This window comes from Salmo salar, chromosome 09, assembly GCF_965601325.2.
Source record: "Salmo salar chromosome 09, fSalSal1, whole genome shotgun sequence".
Classification (NCBI taxonomy): Eukaryota; Metazoa; Chordata; class Actinopteri; order Salmoniformes; family Salmonidae; genus Salmo; species Salmo salar.
The window spans coordinates 106,652,194-106,671,586 of record NC_138299.1 but is presented as its reverse complement, the minus strand read 5'-3'; the positions used below and the strand labels follow the sequence as shown (position 1 = coordinate 106,671,586).

Here is a 19,393-nt window from a genome sequence, read left to right as displayed (position 1 = left end):
CAACCAGGGTCGCCCGCCAGCCGGGCGCAACCATCGCCGGCCGCCAGCCGGGCGCAACCAGGGTCGCCCGCCAGCCGGGCACAGCCATCGCCGCCCGCCAGCCGGGCGCAGTCAGCGTCGCCCACCAGACCTTTGGCGCGGCCAGGTGCGCCACCTAAGAGGGCGACGCCAAGGGTGGAGCAGAGGCCACGTCCCGCACCTGAGCCGCCGCCGTAAGAAGGCCCATCCGGACCCTCCCCTTCAGAGTCAGGTTTTGCGGCCGGAGTCCGCACCTTTGGGGGGGGGGGGGGTACTGTAACGCCCTGGCCATAGAGAGGGCTTTTTTGTTCTTTATTTTGGTTAGGCCAGGGTGTTACATTGGGTGGGCGTTCTATGTTCCTTTTTCTATGTTTTGGTATGTCTTTGTTTTGGGCCATGTGTGTGGCTCCCAATCAGGCACAGCTGAAGCTCGTTGCTGCTGATTGGGAGTCACACATAAGGAGCATGTTTTTCCTTTGGGTTTTGTGGGTAATTGTTTCTGTGTAGAGTATTTTCCTAACAGGACTGTTTGCTGTCGTTTTAGTTCATTTTGTAGTGTTCTCTTGCTTTTTTGAATTAAAATTCTAATGATGAACACATCCTCTGCTGCACCTTGGTTCCCTCTTACAGACAGCCGTTACAGCACCTAATACTTCAATCTCAGAATAGCCTGCGTAATAAACACAAACCCAGTTGTTATGGTCCCAATCTCAGTATAGCCTGCGTAAAAAACCACAAACCCAGTTGTTATGGTCCCAATCTCAGTATAGCCTGCGTAATAAACACAAACCCAGATAGATGTATTCGTAAGCCTTATTTCTGACCCAGACGCATGCAGCATGCTTCTGATTCTATATTTCAGTCAGAATTCTTTCTGGCATTCCATTTCTATCTGTGTTTGTCTCCCCTGGAGCTGGGAGGGTTGGAGGCTGGGAGGGATGAGGTGCTGGGAGGGTTGGAGGCTGAGTCTGGGAGGGATGAGGTGCTGGGGGGTTGGAAGCTGAGTCTGGGAGGGATGAGGTGCTGGGAGGGTTGAAGGCTGAGGCTGGGAGGGATATGGTACAGGGAAGGTTGGAGGCTGAGTCTGGGAGGGATAAGGTGCTGGGAGGGTTGGAGGCTGAGGCTGGGAGGAATGAGTTGCTGGGTAGGTTAGGGTCAAAGATAAGTTAACTCACCACTACAGACAATAGATAATATCGTATAATACCCCTCCCTCCCAGCAGACAACATGAGCCCCCTGGACCCCTCAGACCCCACCAACAGCACGGCCGACCTAGCACCTGGCCTGCCAGTCCACATGGACACCACCTCCACCCAACCAACAGCACGGCCGACCTAGCACCTGGCCTGCCAGTCCACATGGACACCACCTCCACCCACTTGCAACAAGGCATCCTGGGTAACAACAGTCTCAGCTTCCACCTCGACCGGCCGGGGTTCCACTCTGACATCACCAAGCATGTAGGAGTCCAGGCTGCTTTGATCACAGCGTATAGTCTGATCATCTTACTGGGCCTAGTAGGCAACGCCCTAGTCATCTACATGATCATCCACTTCCGGAACATGAGGACAGTCACTAACTTCTTCATAGCTAACCTGGCCCTGGCCGACCTGTTGGTGGATACGTTGTGTTTACCGTTCACACTGGTTTATACCTTGCTCGACGAGTGGAAGTTTGGCGCAGTGCTGTGTCACATGGTCCCATTCGCCCAGGCGCTGAGCGTACACGTATCGATCCTGATGCTGGCCGTCATCGCTCTGGAGCGCTACAGGTGTATCGTGTTCCACCTGGGCCAGCGCCTCACCTGGCGAAGCAGCCTGCTCATCATGGCTTTCACCTGGACGCTGTCCGCCGTGCTGGCCGGCCCGCTCGCCATCTTCAGAGAGTACCGTCAGGAGGAGATCCCGTCCATCAACCTGAGGATCTCAGTCTGCTATGAGAAGTGGCCTTACGGCAGCAGCAGAGATGGAGTCATTTACAGCCTGTCTATGTTACTGCTGCAGTACGTGCTGCCACTCTCCATCATCAGTTATGCCTACATCTGCATCTGGGTGAAGCTGAAGAACCACGTGAGTCCAGCGAGCCGCATCGACGCAGTCCAGCGCAGGAAGAAGACCACCAAGATGCTGGTTATGGTGGTTGTAGTCTTTGCCACATGTTGGCTGCCCTTCCACGTGTTTCAACTAGCCAGTGACCTAGACCTGGTGCTCAGCTTAAGACAATACAAGCTCATCTATACTCTCTTCCACATCATAGCCATGTGCTCCACCTTCGCCAACCCGCTCAGGTACGGCTGGATGAATAAGAACTACAGGAATGGGTTCCTCATGGTGTTCAGGTGTTAGGATAAACCAGACAGTATTCACCCTGAGGGATCCTTCAGGACCCGGACACTAAGGAGAATGTCTCTGAACAGGAGGAACGGAGGACACCCTCCTACTGCCGTCTGATTGGTTGATTGATCTGCCGGGAATCTGAGGCTGCTGAACATTTTTTAAATAAGCCTTGTCGAAGCCAGAACGGCCCATAGGGCAGGAGTCCATCTCCTGTTTCTGTACAGTGAACCAGAACGGCCCATAGGGCAGGAGTCCATCTCCTGTTTCTGTGGAGTGAACCAGAACGGCCCATAGGGCAGGAGTCCATCTCCTGTTTCTGTACAGTGAACCAGAATGGCCCATAGGGCAGGAGTCCATCTCCTGTTTCTGTAGAGTGAACCAGAACGTAGGTCGCTTTGGAAAAAAGCGCCTGCTAAATGGCATATGATATATTGATGTACAAGTACACTTGGACAGGACATTATACTGCTGTATGGAGTATACCCCCTGGACAGGACAGTATACTGCTTTATGGAGTACACCCCCTGGACAGGACAGTATACTGCTGTATGGAGTACACCCCCTGGACAGGACATTAAACTGCTGTATGGAGTACACCCCCTGGACAGGACATTAAACTGCTGTATGGAGTACACCCCCTGGACAGGACACTATACTGCTGTATGGAGTGATATTAGTGCCAACAGAAAGGACATCTGAATTCCTGCACTTATCATTAAAGCCGCTCATCAATGATGATGACTAGGACAAGGAGTTTTCCTGACCTCACAAGTGACCTGTGCAAGAAAAACTCTGGACCCTATAGTTACCTGACCGTATGGTATAACTAGGATAAACTCTGGACCCTATAGTTACCTGACTGTGTGGGATGACTAGAACATTTCTGGGTCCTAGTTATATAGCTTTGGTCAGATCACATGGTCTGGATCAGGGAAAAACTCCTGGCCCTATTTGAAGATTAATATGAGACTTTATAAAGGACCTTAATAAGGTGAAACTGAAACGGTCTGAATTGAATGGCCTGACATTGACTATCTGGCTTCTACCTTAAGATTACTGACTAACTGAGGTTTAAAGTTGAAAGAAGGCATTGCATGTGTAAATGTTTTATGTGTCGCTATTTCATCTAACTGTGTATGGTACTTCTAAATAATTAACTACGCTTGTCCAATGAACTCAAAGATGTGTTGATTGATCAAGCCGTCATCTTTGGTTGTAACAGGACTCTTTAAAACTGACCACAAACAGGATGAGCAGAGAGAAGACATGGTCATTTACATGAATGGATTTTTTTTTAACTTGTTTAAATCAGTGGCTGTGTCCAACATGGCTCCCTATTCACTATATAGTGGTCTTCTTTTGATCCCTTCCCATAGGGTCCTGGTCAAAAGTAGTGTATTATAAAGGGAATAGGATGCCGTTTGAGACGCAACAACTGTCAACGTTCCGGAATCATTCACAACAGGATGTAGCCGTCATTCATTGAACTCAGTGATGTTTATCCTCTGCTGGGAATTTCTGAATAATGGTGATCTGGGAAATATCTACATGACAGCACAGAGCTCGGAAATATCTACATGACAGCACAGATCTGGGAAATATCTACATGATAGCACAGAGCTGGGAAATATCTACATGACAGCACAGAGCTGGGAAATATCTACATGACAGCACAGAACTGGGAAATATCTACATGACAGCACAGAGCTGGGAAATATCTACATGACAGCACAGAGCTGGGAAATATCTGCATGATAGCACAGATCTGGGAAATATCTACATGACAGCACAGAGCTGGGAAATATCTACATGACAGCACAGAGCTGGGAAATATCTACATGACAGCACAGAGCTGGGAAATATCTACATGACAGCACAGAGCTGGGAAATATCTACATATCAGCACAGAGCTGGGAAATATCTACATGACAGCACAGAGCTGGGAAATATCTACATGACAGCACAGAGCTGGGAAATATCTACATGACAGCACAGAACTGGGAAATATCTACATGACAGCACAGAGCTGGGAAATATCTACATGACAGCACAGAGCTGGGAAATATCTGCATGATAGCACAGATCTGGGAAATATCTACATGACAGCACAGAGCTGGGAAATATCTACATGACAGCACAGAGCTGGGAAATATCTACATGACAGCACAGAGCTGGGAAATATCTACATGACAGCACAGAGCTGGGAAATATCTACATATCAGCACAGAGCTGGGAAATATCTACATGACAGCACAGAGCTGGGAAATATCTACATGACAGCACAGAGCTGGGAAATATCTACATGATAGCACAGAGCTGGGAAATATCTACATGACAGCACAGATCTGGGAAATGTCTACATGACAGCACAGAGCTGGGGAATATCTACATGACAGCACAGAGCTGGGAAATATCTACATGACAGCACAGATCTGGGAAATATCTACATATCAGCACAGAGCTGGGAAATATCTACATGACAGCACAGAGCTGGGAAATATCTACATGACAGCACAGATCTGGGAAATATCTACATATCAGCACAGAGCTGGGAAATATCTACATGACAGCACAGAGCTGGGAAATATCTACATGACAGCACAGAGCTGGGAAATATCTACATGACAGCACAGAGCTGGGAAATATCTACATGACAGCACAGATCTGGGAAATATCTACATGATAGCACAGAGCTGGGAAATATCTACATGACAGCACAGATCTGGGAAATGTCTACATGACAGCACAGAGCTGGGGAATATCTACATGACAGCACAGAGCTGGGAAATATCTACATGACAGCACAGATCTGGGAAATATCTACATATCAGCACAGAGCTGGGAAATATCTACATGACAGCACAGAGCTGGGAAATATCTACATGACAGCACAGATCTGGGAAATATCTACATATCAGCACAGAGCTGGGAAATATCTACATGACAGCACAGAGCTGGGAAATATCTACATGACAGCACAGAGCTGGGAAATATCTACATGACAGCACAGAGCTGGGAAATATCTACATGACAGCACAGATCTGGGAAATATCTACATATCAGCACAGAGCTGGGAAATATCTACATGACAGCACAGAGCTGGGAAATATCTACATGACAGCACAGAGCTGGGAAATATCTACATGACAGCACAGAGCTGGGAAATATCTACATATCAGCACAGAGCTGGGAAATATCTACATGACAGCACAGAGCTGGGAAATATCTACATATCAGCACAGAGCTGGGAAATATCTACATGACAGCACAGAGCTGGGAAATATCTACATGACAGCACAGAGCTGGGAAATATCTACATGATAGCACAGAGCTGGGAAATATCTACATGACAGCACAGATCTGGGAAATATCTACATGACAGCACAGAGCTGGGGAATATCTACATGACAGCACAGAGCTGGGAAATATCTACATGATAGCACAGAGCTGGGAAATATCTACATGACAGCACAGATCTGGGAAATGTCTACATGACAGCACAGAGCTGGGGAATATCTACATGACAGCACAGAGCTGGGAAATATCTACATGACAGCACAGAGCTGGGAAATATCTACATGACAGCACAGATCTGGGAAATATCTACATATCAGCACAGAGCTGGGAAATATCTACATGACAGCACAGAGCTGGGAAATATCTACATGACAGCACAGATCTGGGAAATATCTACATATCAGCACAGAGCTGGGAAATATCTACATGACAGCACAGAGCTGGGAAATATCTACATGACAGCACAGAGCTGGGAAATATCTACATGACAGCACAGAGCTGGGAAATAGCTACACGACAGCACAGAGCTGGGAAATATCTACATGACAGCACAGATCTGGGAAAAGGAAGTTATAAGTACGCCAGTCCATTTCTGATGTGTAGGACATCTGTCACAGATAAGGAGACGGTGGTGTGGTGGTCAGATATAAATGTCCTCTTGAATGTTGCTAGTCACGTCAAGTCTACCAAGTACTTAAACAATAAAGTGAAGATTAAAAAAACAAACAGTTTTCTAGTCAACATTCCACACAGCTTGACACAGCAAACAAGGAAGTGGTACATATGTATTATTCTGAACTGAGGTAGCTACTACATCCAATAGGAGATATTTACTATGGTTGGGAGGATGATCCTGACTCATAACTTTATTGCACAGTCATATCATATCTTTAATTAGACAGGTAAGAGAGCTAGGTCACTGAACTCTGAGAGCTGGATCTTCCAAAACACCTTGAATGATTGATCTGTACACACCCAGGTACCGTAGGTCAAGTCTCATCTATTCTCCTCCAATAAAAATGCTTGCTATAGTACCTTTAAAAACAAAACCATTGCTGGGGTAATAGTGACATTTTCTCATAGTCTGTGAAATTAAATATATTTCCTTATTAGGTATAAACCCCAAATAAACAGAGATTGCTCTACGTTTGGATTTACAACTCAGTGGCTTTTTAGATGGTCGTACACTGCCACCTGCTGGTCAACATGAGGATAACAGACGTTAACAGGTCATACACTGTCACCTGCTGGTCAACATGAGGATAACAGATGTTAACAGGTCATACACTGCCACCTGCTGGTCAATATGTTTTTGCTTTGTCATTATGGGTATTGTGTATAGATTGATGAGGGGGAAAAAACAATTTAATCAATTTTAGAATAAGGCTGTAACATAAAAAAATGTATTTTAGTCCCAGAAACAATCATGTCAATCTTTCTTGACTTTTTTATCGAGGTAAAGTAGGTTTTATATCAGACATTCAACAGGCATTCGCCGTTAAATCTCTTGTTCGCAATAATATCAAAACAACTGCTAATTATTCTAAAAAGGTCTGGCCTACTTTTACAACCTTTGCTTTGCATAAAAAGTCAATCGTTAATTTGATAGAAATAATCAAATCATATAAAAATGCATTTTAATCTCTTATCCTCAATGCATTTTTCATGGTCCGTCACAGAAACATCAAACTAAATTCAAATGATTCAAACCCCAGACCCTCAATGGAACTGACGCAAGCCATCACTGCCATACAAGGCTGGGCTTCACAACTGGTGTTACAGAACGACCTGCCTGGTGACTCTTTACACACCATCTCACAGCCTTCTCTCTCTGAGTCAAAATGTATAACTGGCCATTCCCACCTTTGGCCCTGACCAAACCGATTGGTTGCTAGGGACCAGGTTGCCAGGTGCCTTATCACACCGTAGGGTCAGCCAATCAAAGGCAGTCATCTTGGGTTCCAGATCCCCAATTCCTGCCGCCCCCTCTCAGCCTTCTTCAAGCAGTTGCCGAGAGACAAGCTCCTACACCTCTTCCCTGCCCAACACAACTGGACTCATATCTTGACATGTGGGAGGGTGTGTAAAGTAAGTAGAGGGAGGGACATTGTAGTTGTGTATATTACTGCTGGTTGGTCAGTAGTAGTAGAGGGAGGGACATTGTAGATGTGTATATTACTGCTGGTTGGTCAGTAGTAGTAGAGGGAGGGACATTGTAGTTGTGTATATTACTGCTGGTTGGTCAGTAGTAGTAGAGGGAGGGACATTGTAGTTGTGTATATTACTGCTGGTTGGTCAGTAGTAGTAGAGGGAGGGACATTGTAGTTGTATCTGTAGACCAGGATGTGTCTATAGACCAGGATGTATCTGTAGACCAGGATGTATCTATAGACCAGGATGTATCTGTAGACCAGGATGTATCTATAGACCAGGATGTGTCTGTAGACCAGGATGTGTCTGTAGACCAGTGTCGTGTCTTTGGGGTACCATTAAACTGAAGACATGTTTATCAATTAACTCCCTGTAATTATTATCACACGATTAAACTGATTAATCGTTTAATTGTAATTAACTAGGAGATCGGGGCACCAAGGAAAATATTCAGATTACAAAGTTATAATTTTCCTAATATAACTTTCCTATATTATAACATTATATATTATATTCTATTATAGTATTGGCCGATTATCTTCTGGTTTAAATGGTGTATTTTACCTCGCGTCCAGTCTCATTCCAAACGTCATAAATTGTTGTATCTGCACGAACCCAGTCTTTACTAAGAGTCATCCATACATCAATTGTCTTAAAATCATTTATTTACTAAACTAATTAATTCACAGAAAGTATACAAACAGTAATTATCATCACAAAGAATTGGTAGAGTAATGTGCCCTAGTGGTCTAAAACAGGCATGGCTGGTGTCTTGTAGAACAATGGGTCATAAAATGTTCAGCTGAGGAGGTACACAGAGTTCATTAATATTAACAATTGACAATTGAACGCTCACTCATTCGGGAACAATTGCAATCAATATATATTTACGCTCAGTGTGTCGTCGGGATCCTTGTTGAAGCGTCGTTCGGTTGGAGAGTTCTCTCTCTCTCTCGGTTAGAATGGATCTTTCAAAGCGACATTCATTAATGTCGTGATAGAATGGATGTTTCGTTGGTCTTCGCGTTCAATGATATAATTTACTTAGCTGCAGACTAATAATTAATATCAAAGACTTGTTCTTATTCTGTCGGTATCAATAGTCTAAAAGTTAACCACGTAGTTCACTTTCAGTAGAGTACTTGGATGGTCAAACCTATTGGCCAACTCGCAATGGAGTGGAGGCCGGGTCTGAAGAAAGTAGATCAGGCTATGGTTTTATAGTGAACATGTCACATGACACCTGGTCCTGTCTGTGTCCCTGGGGGCGTGCCGATGACTGAGTTAAGCTTGGTACAGAAATATAATTCTATCACATTAACATCAGTACATAGCATCTCAATGTATTACAAATAGCTTTATCCTTATTAATACATTCTATACAACCATGTGGATGCAAGTCTCAAGGCTCAGGCTATTGTATAAACCGTTTTATGGTAATATGGCTATATTGTCTCTTCTGAGTATCACAGAATTGTACCAAGCGGACCAATTCGTAGCTGGATTCTTCACCAATCTTCCATACCTTCTCCAGAACACAAAGGTCGCTTGGCTCCCCAATTCTGTGAGTTGGAAGAATTTCCTGTGTCTCTCTATGGGCCATGTGGCAAGAGATTCTCCTCTTAGAGTTTTTACAACCCTTTCACACAGGGCCTGGGTGGGGGAAGGTAGGTTGGGGGATGGTGCAAGGGGGGAGGGGGTCAACTGTCCTCCCTGTACTCAAAGAGGCCAACGTCATGACACCAGGATGTATCTATAGACCAGGATGTGTCTGTAGATCAGGATGTGTCTGTAGACCAGGATGTATCTGTAGACCAGGATGTGTCTGTAGACCAGGATGTATCTGTAGACCAGTATGTGTCTGTAGACCAGGATGTATCTGTAGACCAGGATGTATCTGTAGACCAGGATGTGTCTATAATGTGATTTGGTTGGTTTGGTTGATGTGAAGACTGTGAATGATGCTTGCTGTACTAATGATTCTGATGTGCTGCTTGAAACATGAAATCATGCAACGGAGAAACCCAGTGCCTAAATGATAGTCCAAATGCAAACCCTCAGCTCAGCGACATACAGACACTGTAAGTACTGGGTATGTCATTGTTTCATCCACACCTGTATGAGGCGAAGTCTCCCCTGTCCGTCTGTCATGGCCCGGTATGTGGCTACTCGCCTGTGGCCTGGGATCCACTTCATAATGGAGGATTTGTGGGACTTTTTTTAGCTTATATATATATATATATATATAGATGTTGTTTCTGTTACATACTACAGTATATACATAAATAGATGTTCTTGGAAGATGTTAAACTACTATATGAATCTGTTACTTTGAGGTTCTGATGCTGTAAACCAAATAGTACATTTCTCTCTGTGGACTATGGAAGAGGAGACATTTTTTTATCTTTTCAAAGGGTTGTATTACTTCCCTATAACCCCTTAGAGTTGGGCCCAGGGCCCCTAGAGTTGGGCCCAGGGCCCCTAGAGTTTGGCCCAGGGCCCCTAGAGTTGGGCCCAGGGCTGGGTTTCTACTAAGCTAATTATTTTAAGTTGGTCATTTAGCATTTAGATTTAGAATTTTAGGACCCCTGTAGGTATATATATATATAAAAAGTATATTTAAAAATGTATTTCATGAAACTTACTGATAGTTTCTCATAGAAACACATTGAATAACAGATAAATACATGGAAAAACGGATAGTCCAAAGAATAATTCAAAAGGACGTTTGTTTTGAAGTGTCTGTCCTCTCTATCTATATGGTAGATCTATATCTGTCGTGTTTGTGAGAGTCTCATCGTTCCATAGAGGGGTCAACCATGAGGCGTACAGACGTTTTCGTGAGAGGACCACATTTCGTAATGTCTCCTGTTGTCACACCTCCATAGGTCTGCCACCTTTCACCGCAGATGCGGAAGGCCGACATCAACTGATTTAAAAAAAAAACTGATGTCGCTACAACTGATATCTCTAGCTAGAACAGACAGATTTTGATGGGGATGTTATTATTGTGCCAAATCGATTTTTGAAAGGGCGCCTGCATGGACTCTATCTTTTCAAATCAAGGGTCGTATTCCTGCCCTATAACAAGGGTCGTATTCCTGCCCTATAACAAGGGTCGTATTCCTGCCCTGTAACAAGGGTCGTATTCCTGCCCTATAACAAGGGTCGTATGCCTGCCCTGTAACAAGGGTCGTATTCCTGCCCTACAACAAGGGTCGTATGCCTGCCCTGTAACAAGGGTCGTATTCCTGCCCTACAACAAGGGTCGTATTCCTGCCCTACAACAAGGATCGTATTCCTGCCCTATAACAAAGGGCAATTAAACATTTTTAATGCATGATAACATTGCAACTGTTAACTCATATGTTTGCCATGAGTCTAATAACTATGATCTGGTTATTCTCCGTTATTAGGTCTTTTTGTGATAATTACCAACTGCTGTATCTTTGTAACTATGCCAACTGATGTATCTTTGTAACCATGCCAACTGGTGTATCTTTGTAACCCTAGCAACTGCTGTATCTTTGTAACCCTGCCAACTGCTGTATCTTTGTAACCATGCCAACTGCTGTATCTTTGTGACCATGCCAAAGGCTGTATCTTTGTAACCATGCCAACTGCTGTATCTTTGTAAACCTGCCAACTGATCTATCTTTGTAACCATGCCAATTTATGTTTCTTTGTAACCATGCCAACTGATGGAATACAACTGAAAAACTTTTTATACAAATTATTTATTACAATAATTACCACTTGTTTTGATGTTTCTATGACAATCAATGCAAACGTTTTTGCGAACAAGAGATTTAATGGTGAATGTTTGTTAGAAAACCTACTTTAAGATGGTCTTTACCAACTTGCACAGTACCGTTTATCACCATTGCAATAAAAGCGACAAAGTCCACTTTCTTCACTTGAAGCATGTCTGAATCCTTCATGCTGGAGACACGCAGGTCTGGATGCACGTTGCTGTATAGCTCCCGTTATTAACCACCATCAGGTCTTCTGCTCTTTCTACCCTTTCTACTGGCTCTGCTTAGATAACAGGAGACACACTGAACTGCCCTGATGTTGGTCACCTCCATCTTTTTCATCCTATTTTGGACATTCCAAGAATGTCACCTCATGTTCTCCTCCACAGTTCCAACACTTTATAACTTTGTAATTCTCTTCTGCTATACAGTCTCCATCAAAGTGATATTCCCCACATCTCGGCTCCTTCCTATGGAGCCAGATAGCTGCCAAAAGGTTGAACGTACGTATCGTTAGGATCGTAAGAAAAACCATGCGTGAAACATGAAACGTAACCGTTAAATTAGCTCTGTAAAAGGTATGACTAGGAATGTGTTACGACTATGAATGAACATTTACATGTTCAAGTCTGCTTTTACTCAGTTACAGATCTTTTGTTTTTTAATAAAGACACAGAGGAGCCTTGGTCTAGAATAACCCACCTGAACTGCAAAATAGAAAATATGATTTAGGCTAGGCTTATTCCCCTCTCTAAATCGGCCATGCTGCTGTGTGTCATTTAAATGGCCATATAATTACACTATTTATTTTCATGGGGCTACTGGGGCTACTGTCGTGATCATGTGACCTAATGGATAACACTTTCTCCAGTATTTGGAAGTACGGACTATAGGCCTTATATTAGGCATTTTGACTGTTGTAATAGTGAATTCCACTCTGTATGTAGGCATGTTATAGCCATTTGCATTGCACAATCCCATCACACAGAGGATATATCCATACCAATAAATGAGACAAAACAAAATATTGATTGTCTTGATCGAAATAGCCAAGAGGTCCCAAATGGTCAAGACTATCTATAGCCTCTTCTTACTGCCAGTACTGTATTCCCTATTAGCCAATGCATGTGCTTCTTCAACTACTTTGTTTAAAATGTATTTCGAGGCTATATTTAGAGTCCTGTGAGTGTCACGCTCGTCGTAAAGATGGGACCAAGGCGCAGCGGGAATGTGTATGTTCATCTTCTTTATTATGAAGAAAAACCAAAACAAACACTTAATCAAAACAACGACGCGAAAACAGTCCTGTGAGGCACACAGCTACACTTACGGAACAACTACCCACAAAAACCCATGAAAAAACACCCCTACTAAATAGAACCTTCAATTAGAGGCAACGAGAAACAGCTGCCTCCAATTGAAGGTCAAACCAATAAACTAAGCATAGAAATAGATAAACTAGACACAGGCATAGAAATAGACTAACATAGAACATTGCCCAACAAACCCCAAAACACATTAAACAAACACCCCCTTCCACGTCCTGACCAAACTGGTCAGGACGTGACAGAGCACCCCCCCCCCCCCCCCCCCCCCAAAGGTGCAGACCCCGGATGCAACTCAAACAAAAAACACAAAAGTATACCCCAAAACAAAAATAATCCCAAACTAAAGGGAGGGAAGGGAGGGTGGCCACCGTCACCAACGGTTCTTGTGCTACACCCCCCCCTCCCCAACCCACCTACTATGGAGGTGGCTCAGGCTCCGGCCTTAGTCCCAACCTAACCTGTCCACCCCCGCTGGAGACATCGGGCTGATGCGCATCACTGGAGGGCGACTCTGGGAGCTCCGGACTGGAGGGCGACTGGGAGCTCCGGACTGGAGGGCGACTCTGGGAGCTCCGGACTGGAGGGCGATTCTGGCTGCGCCGGACTGGAGGGCGATTCTGGCTGCGCCGGACTGGAGGGCGACTCTGGCTGCGCCGGTTCCGGACTGGAGGGCGATTCTGGCTGCGCCGGTTCCGGACTGTAGGGCGATTCTGGCTGCGCCGGTTCCGGACTGTAGGGCGACTCTGGCTGCGCCGGTTCCGGACTGTGGGCCGTCTCTGCAGGCTCCGGACTGTGGGCCGTCTCTGCAGGCTCCGGACTGTAGGACATCGCCGGAAGCACAGGACAGGGAACTGTTGCCGGAAGCTCTAGACGGGGCACTATCGCCGGAAGCTCTGGATGGGGAACTGTCGTCAGAAGCTCTGGACGGGGTACTGCCGTCGGAAGCTCTGGACCGGGACTGCGCACTGCACCTCAAGGCCAGTGCGAGGAGCAGGAACAGGACGAACTGGACTGGGCTGACGCACTGAAGGCCTGGTGCGTGGTGCTGGCTTTGGAGGAGCCAGACTAGAGACACGCACCTCAGGGCTAGTGCGAGGAGCAGGAACTGGATACACTGGGCCATGAACAAGTACTGGAGATCTGGAGCGCACAGCCTGCACAACCCATCCTGGCTGGGTGGTAACAGTAGCCCTGCACGGGCGGAGTGCTGGCACAGGGCGAACTGGGCTGTGCAGAGGCCTGATGGCTGCCGTGCGTAGAGCAGGCGTAGGGTAGCCTGGGCCTAGGAGACGTACTGGTGGCCAGATGTACTGAGCAGGCATACTCTTACCTGGCTGGATGCCCACTCTAGCACGGCACTTGCGAGGGGCTGGAATCGCTCGCACCGGACTGTGCGTGCGCATGGGCGAGATCGTGCACACTTCTGCATTGACCGGCGCTCTTCTGATCCGCTGCTTCCCATAATAAGCACGGGGAGTTGGCTCAGGTCTATTGCCTGACCTAGCCACACTCCCCGTGTGCCCCCCCCAAAATTTTTTTTATTGGGGCTGCCTCCCGTACTTGCCAATCGGCGCGTATAATGCCTCGTAACGGCACCGCTCCGCCTTGGCTGCCTCCAGCTCCTCCTTAGGGCGTCGGTATTCCCCAGCCTGGTGCCATGGTCCTGCCCCGTCCAAAATTTCCTCCCATTTCCACGACTCCAAATCCCTCTGCTGCTCCTTCCTCCGCTGCTTGGTCCATTGGTGGTGGGTAGTTCTGTCACGCTCGTCGTAAAGATGAGCCCTGTATTAAACTGTCACGTTCATCGTAGGAAGGAGACCAAAGCGCAGTGTGGATATCGTTCCACATCTTTTATTTTAATGTGAAACTTTGCAAGACAAACAATAAACAAAACACAAACCGTGACGACAGAGGTGCAACATGCACTAACTCAAAATAATCTCCCACAAAACACAGGTGGGAAAAACAACTACTTAAATATGATCCCCAATTGAAGACAACGATGACCAGCTGCCTCGAATTGGGAATCATACAAAAACCCCAACATAGAAAAAAGAAACTAGAACACAACATAGAAAAAAGAAACTAGATAAAACCCCCCAGTCACGCCCTGACCTACTCTACCATAGAAAATAAGAGCTCTCTATGGTCAGGACGTGACATAAACACAGTTATAAAACACAAAATGATAGCCTAAATTACAATGTCTACAAGAAAGCCCTATTTTTATTTTATTTGGATAGGCCTAAATTAAACATTCAATTATTTAAAGTGATAGGCTAAAGAACTTTGGAGAATTTAGATAATTTTGAATAAACACATGGATTTCAATAAACAAATGAATAAGACTGTTCTATTCTCTTTTGATTTAGTTCCTATTGCAACTGGATGACATATTGACTGACTGAATGAATGATGAATTAAATGCTCAAATATGTTGGAATGATGAGTTGCATGCATCATGCGCGCTCTGCACTTCATTTGGCTAGTAGGCATATAGTCCTACATTAGGGTATAATGGGTATACATCAGGGTATACAACAGGGTATAATGGGTATACATCAGGGTATAATGGGTATACATCAGGGTACACAACAGGATATAATAGGTATACATCAGGATATAATAGGTATACATCAGGGTATAATGGGTATACATCAGGGTATAATGGGTATACATCAGGGTATAATGGGTATACATAAGGGTATAATGGGTATACATCAGGGTATACAACAGGGTATAATGGGTATACAACAGGGTATACATCAGGGTACACAACAATATATAATGGGTATACATCAGGGTATACATCAGGGTATAATGGGTATACATCAGGGTATAATGGGTATACAACAGGGTATACAACAGGGTATAATGGGTATACATCAGGGTATAATGGGTATACATCAGGGTACACAACAGGATATAATAGGTATACATCAGGATATAATAGGTATACATCAGGGTATAATGGGTATACATAAGGGTATAATGGGTATACATCAGGGTATACATCAGGGTATAATGGTATACATCAGTAGTATAATGGGTATACATCAGGGTATAATGGGTATACATCAGGGTATACAACAGGGTATAATGGGTATACATCAGGGTATAATGGGTATACATCAGGGTATACATCAGGGTATAATGGGTATACAATCAGGGTATAATGGGTATACATCAGGGTATAATGGGTATACATCAGGGTATAATGGGTATATATCAGGGTATACATCAGTAGTATAATGGGTATACATCAGGGTATAATGGGCATACATCAGGGTATAATGGGTATACATCAGGGTATAATGGGTATACATCAGGGTATAATGGGTATACACCAGGGTATAGTGGGTATACATCAGGGTATAATGGGTAGGCATCAGGGTATACAACAGGGTATTCAACAGGGTATAATTGGTATACATCAGGGTATAATAGGTATACATCAGGGTATAATGGGTATACATCAGGGTATAATGGGTATACATCAGGGTATAATGGGTATACATGAGGGTATAATGGGTATACATGAGGGTATAATGGGTATACATCAGGGTATAAATCAGGGTATAATGGGTATATATCAGGGTATAGTGGGTATACATCAGGGGATACATCAGGGTATAATGTGTATACATCAGAGTATAATGTGTATACATCAGGGTATAATGGGTATACATCAGGGTATACAACAGGGTATATGACAGGGTATAATGGGGATACATCTGGGTATACATCAGGGTATAATGGGTATACATCAGGGTATACAACAGGGTATAATGGGTATACATCAGGGTATAATAGGTATACATCAGGGTATAATGGGTATACATCGGGGTATAATGGGTATATATCAGGGTATAATGGGTATACATCAGCGTATACATCAGGGAATAATGGGTATACATCAGGGTATAATGGGTATACATCAGGGTATACATCAGGGTATAATGGGTATACATCAGGGTATAGTGGGTATACATCAGGGTATAATGGGTATACATGAGGGTATAATGGGTATACAGCAGGGTATACATAAGGGTATAATGGGTATACATCAGGTTTTAATGGGTATATATCAGGGTATATGTCAGGGTATACATCAGGGTATACAACAGGATATAATGGGTATACATCAGGGTATAATAGGTATACATCAGGGTATAATGGGTATACATCAGGGTATAATGGGTATACATAAGGGTATAATGGGTATACATCAGGGTATACATCAAGGTATACATCAGGGTATAATGGGTATATATCAGGGTATACATCAGGGTATAATGGGTATACATCAGGGTATAATGGGTATATATCAGGGTATAGTGGGTATACATCAGGGTATAATGTGTATACATCCGAGTATAATGTGTATACATCAGGGTATACATCAGGGTATACAACAGGGTATAATGGGTATACATCAGGGTATAAATCAGGGTATAATGGGTAAACATCAGAGTATACAACAGGGTATAATGGGTATACATAGGGAATAGCCTATACTGAGACTACCTAATACCACTGCAACAGAGTTACTGTAAAATGTGGGAATAACTTTATGTCAGGCTTTTAACCACTCCAACAGAATATGCTTTAGCAAGATTTTGAGTGATGAAATAAAATGTCAAAATATTCTATACAAAAATATTTTGAGTGGCAAAGAAATGATCAGTCTATAATTTTAATGGTAGGTTTATTTGAACAGTGAGAGACAGAATAACAAAAAAAATCCTGAAAAACGCATGTCAAAAATGTTATAAAATGATTAGCATTTTAATGAGGGAAATAAGTATTTGACCCCTCTGCAAAACATGACTTAGTACTTGGTGGCAAAACCCTTGTTGGCAATCACAGAGGTCAGACATTTATTGTAGTTGGCCACCAGGTTTGCACACATCTCAGGAGGGATTTTGTCCCACTCCTCTTTGCAGATCTTCTCCAAACCATTAAGGTTTCGAGGCTGACGTTTGGCAACTCAAACCTTCAACTCCCTCCACAGATTTTCTATGGGATTAAGGTCTGGAGACTGGCTAGGCCACTCCAGGACCTTAATGTGCTTCTTCTTGAGCCACTCCTTTGTTGCCTTGGCCGTGTTGTTTTGGGTAATTGTCATGCTGGAATACCCATCCACGACTCATTTTCAATGCCCTGGCTGAGGGAAGGAGGTTCTCACCCAAGATTTGATGGCATTGACAAGATCCTCCCGTGTTGTTCTGGGCTGATTCCTCACCATTCTCATGATCATTGCAACTCCACGAGGTGAGATCTTGCATGGAGCCCCAGTCCAAGGGATATTGACAGTTCTTTTGTGTTTCTTCCATTTGCGAATAATCGCACCAAATGTTGTCACCTTCTCACCAAGCTGCATGGCGGTGGAATGTAGCCCATTCCAGCCTTGTGTAGGTCTACAATCTTGTCCCTGACATCCTTGGAGAGCTCTTTGGTCTTGGCCATGGTGGAGAGTTTGGAATCTGATTGATTGCTTCTGTGGACAGGTGTCTTTTATACAGGTAACAAACTGAGATTAGGAGCACTCCCTTTAAGAGTGTGCTCCTAATCTCAGCTCGTTACCTGTATAAAAGACACCTGGGAGCCAGAAATCTTTCTGATTGAGAGGGGGTCAAATACTTATTTCCCTCATTAAAATGCAAATCAATTTATAACATTTTTGACATGCGTTTTTCTGGATTTATTTTCGTTATTCTGTCTCTCACTGTTCAAATAAACCTACCATTAAAAGTATAGACTGATCATTTCTTTGTCAGTGGGCAAAGTACAAAATCAGCAGGGGATCAAATACTTTTCCCCCCCCACTGTACATAATTCATAGATTCACCAAACATCTACTATTATTATTATTATTATGATTCATTATTCCTGGTAGATACTACTGGTTATGATTCATTATGCCTGGTAGATACTACTGGTTACGGTTCATTATTCCTGGTAGATACTACTGGTTACGGTTCATTATTCCTGGTAGATACTACTGGTTACGGTTCATTATTCCTGGTAGATACTACTGGTTACGGTTCATTATTCCTGGTAGATACTACTGGTTACGGTTCATTATTCCTGGTAGATACTACTGGTTATGATTCATTATTCCTGGTAGATACTACTGGTTATGATTCATTATTCCTGGTAGATACTACTGGTTACGGTTCATTATTCCTGGTAGATATGACTGGTTACAGTTCATTATTCCTGGTAGCCACCCCACACCATGACTGACCCACCGCCAAACCGGTCATGCTGGAGGATGTTGCAGGCAGCAGAACGTTCTCCACGGCGTCTCCAGACTCTGTCACGTCTGTCACGTGCTCAGTGTGAACCTGCTTTCATCTGTGAAGAGCACAGGGCGCCAGTGGCGAATTTGCCAATCTTGGTGTTCTCTGGCAAATGCCAAACATACTGCACGGTGTTGGGCTGTAAGCACAACCCCCACCTGTGGACGTCGGGCCCTCATACCACCCTCATGGAGTCTGTTTC

At 44.2% G+C, this 19,393-nt stretch overlaps 1 pseudogene; it reads left to right on the top strand.

Moving 5' to 3' along the window:
• The first annotated feature begins 1,348 nt into the window (after nucleotides 1-1,348).
• LOC106591347 (neuropeptide Y receptor type 2-like) lies at nucleotides 1,349-2,469 on the top strand (annotated as a pseudogene).
• The last annotated feature ends 16,924 nt before the right edge of the window (nucleotides 2,470-19,393 follow it).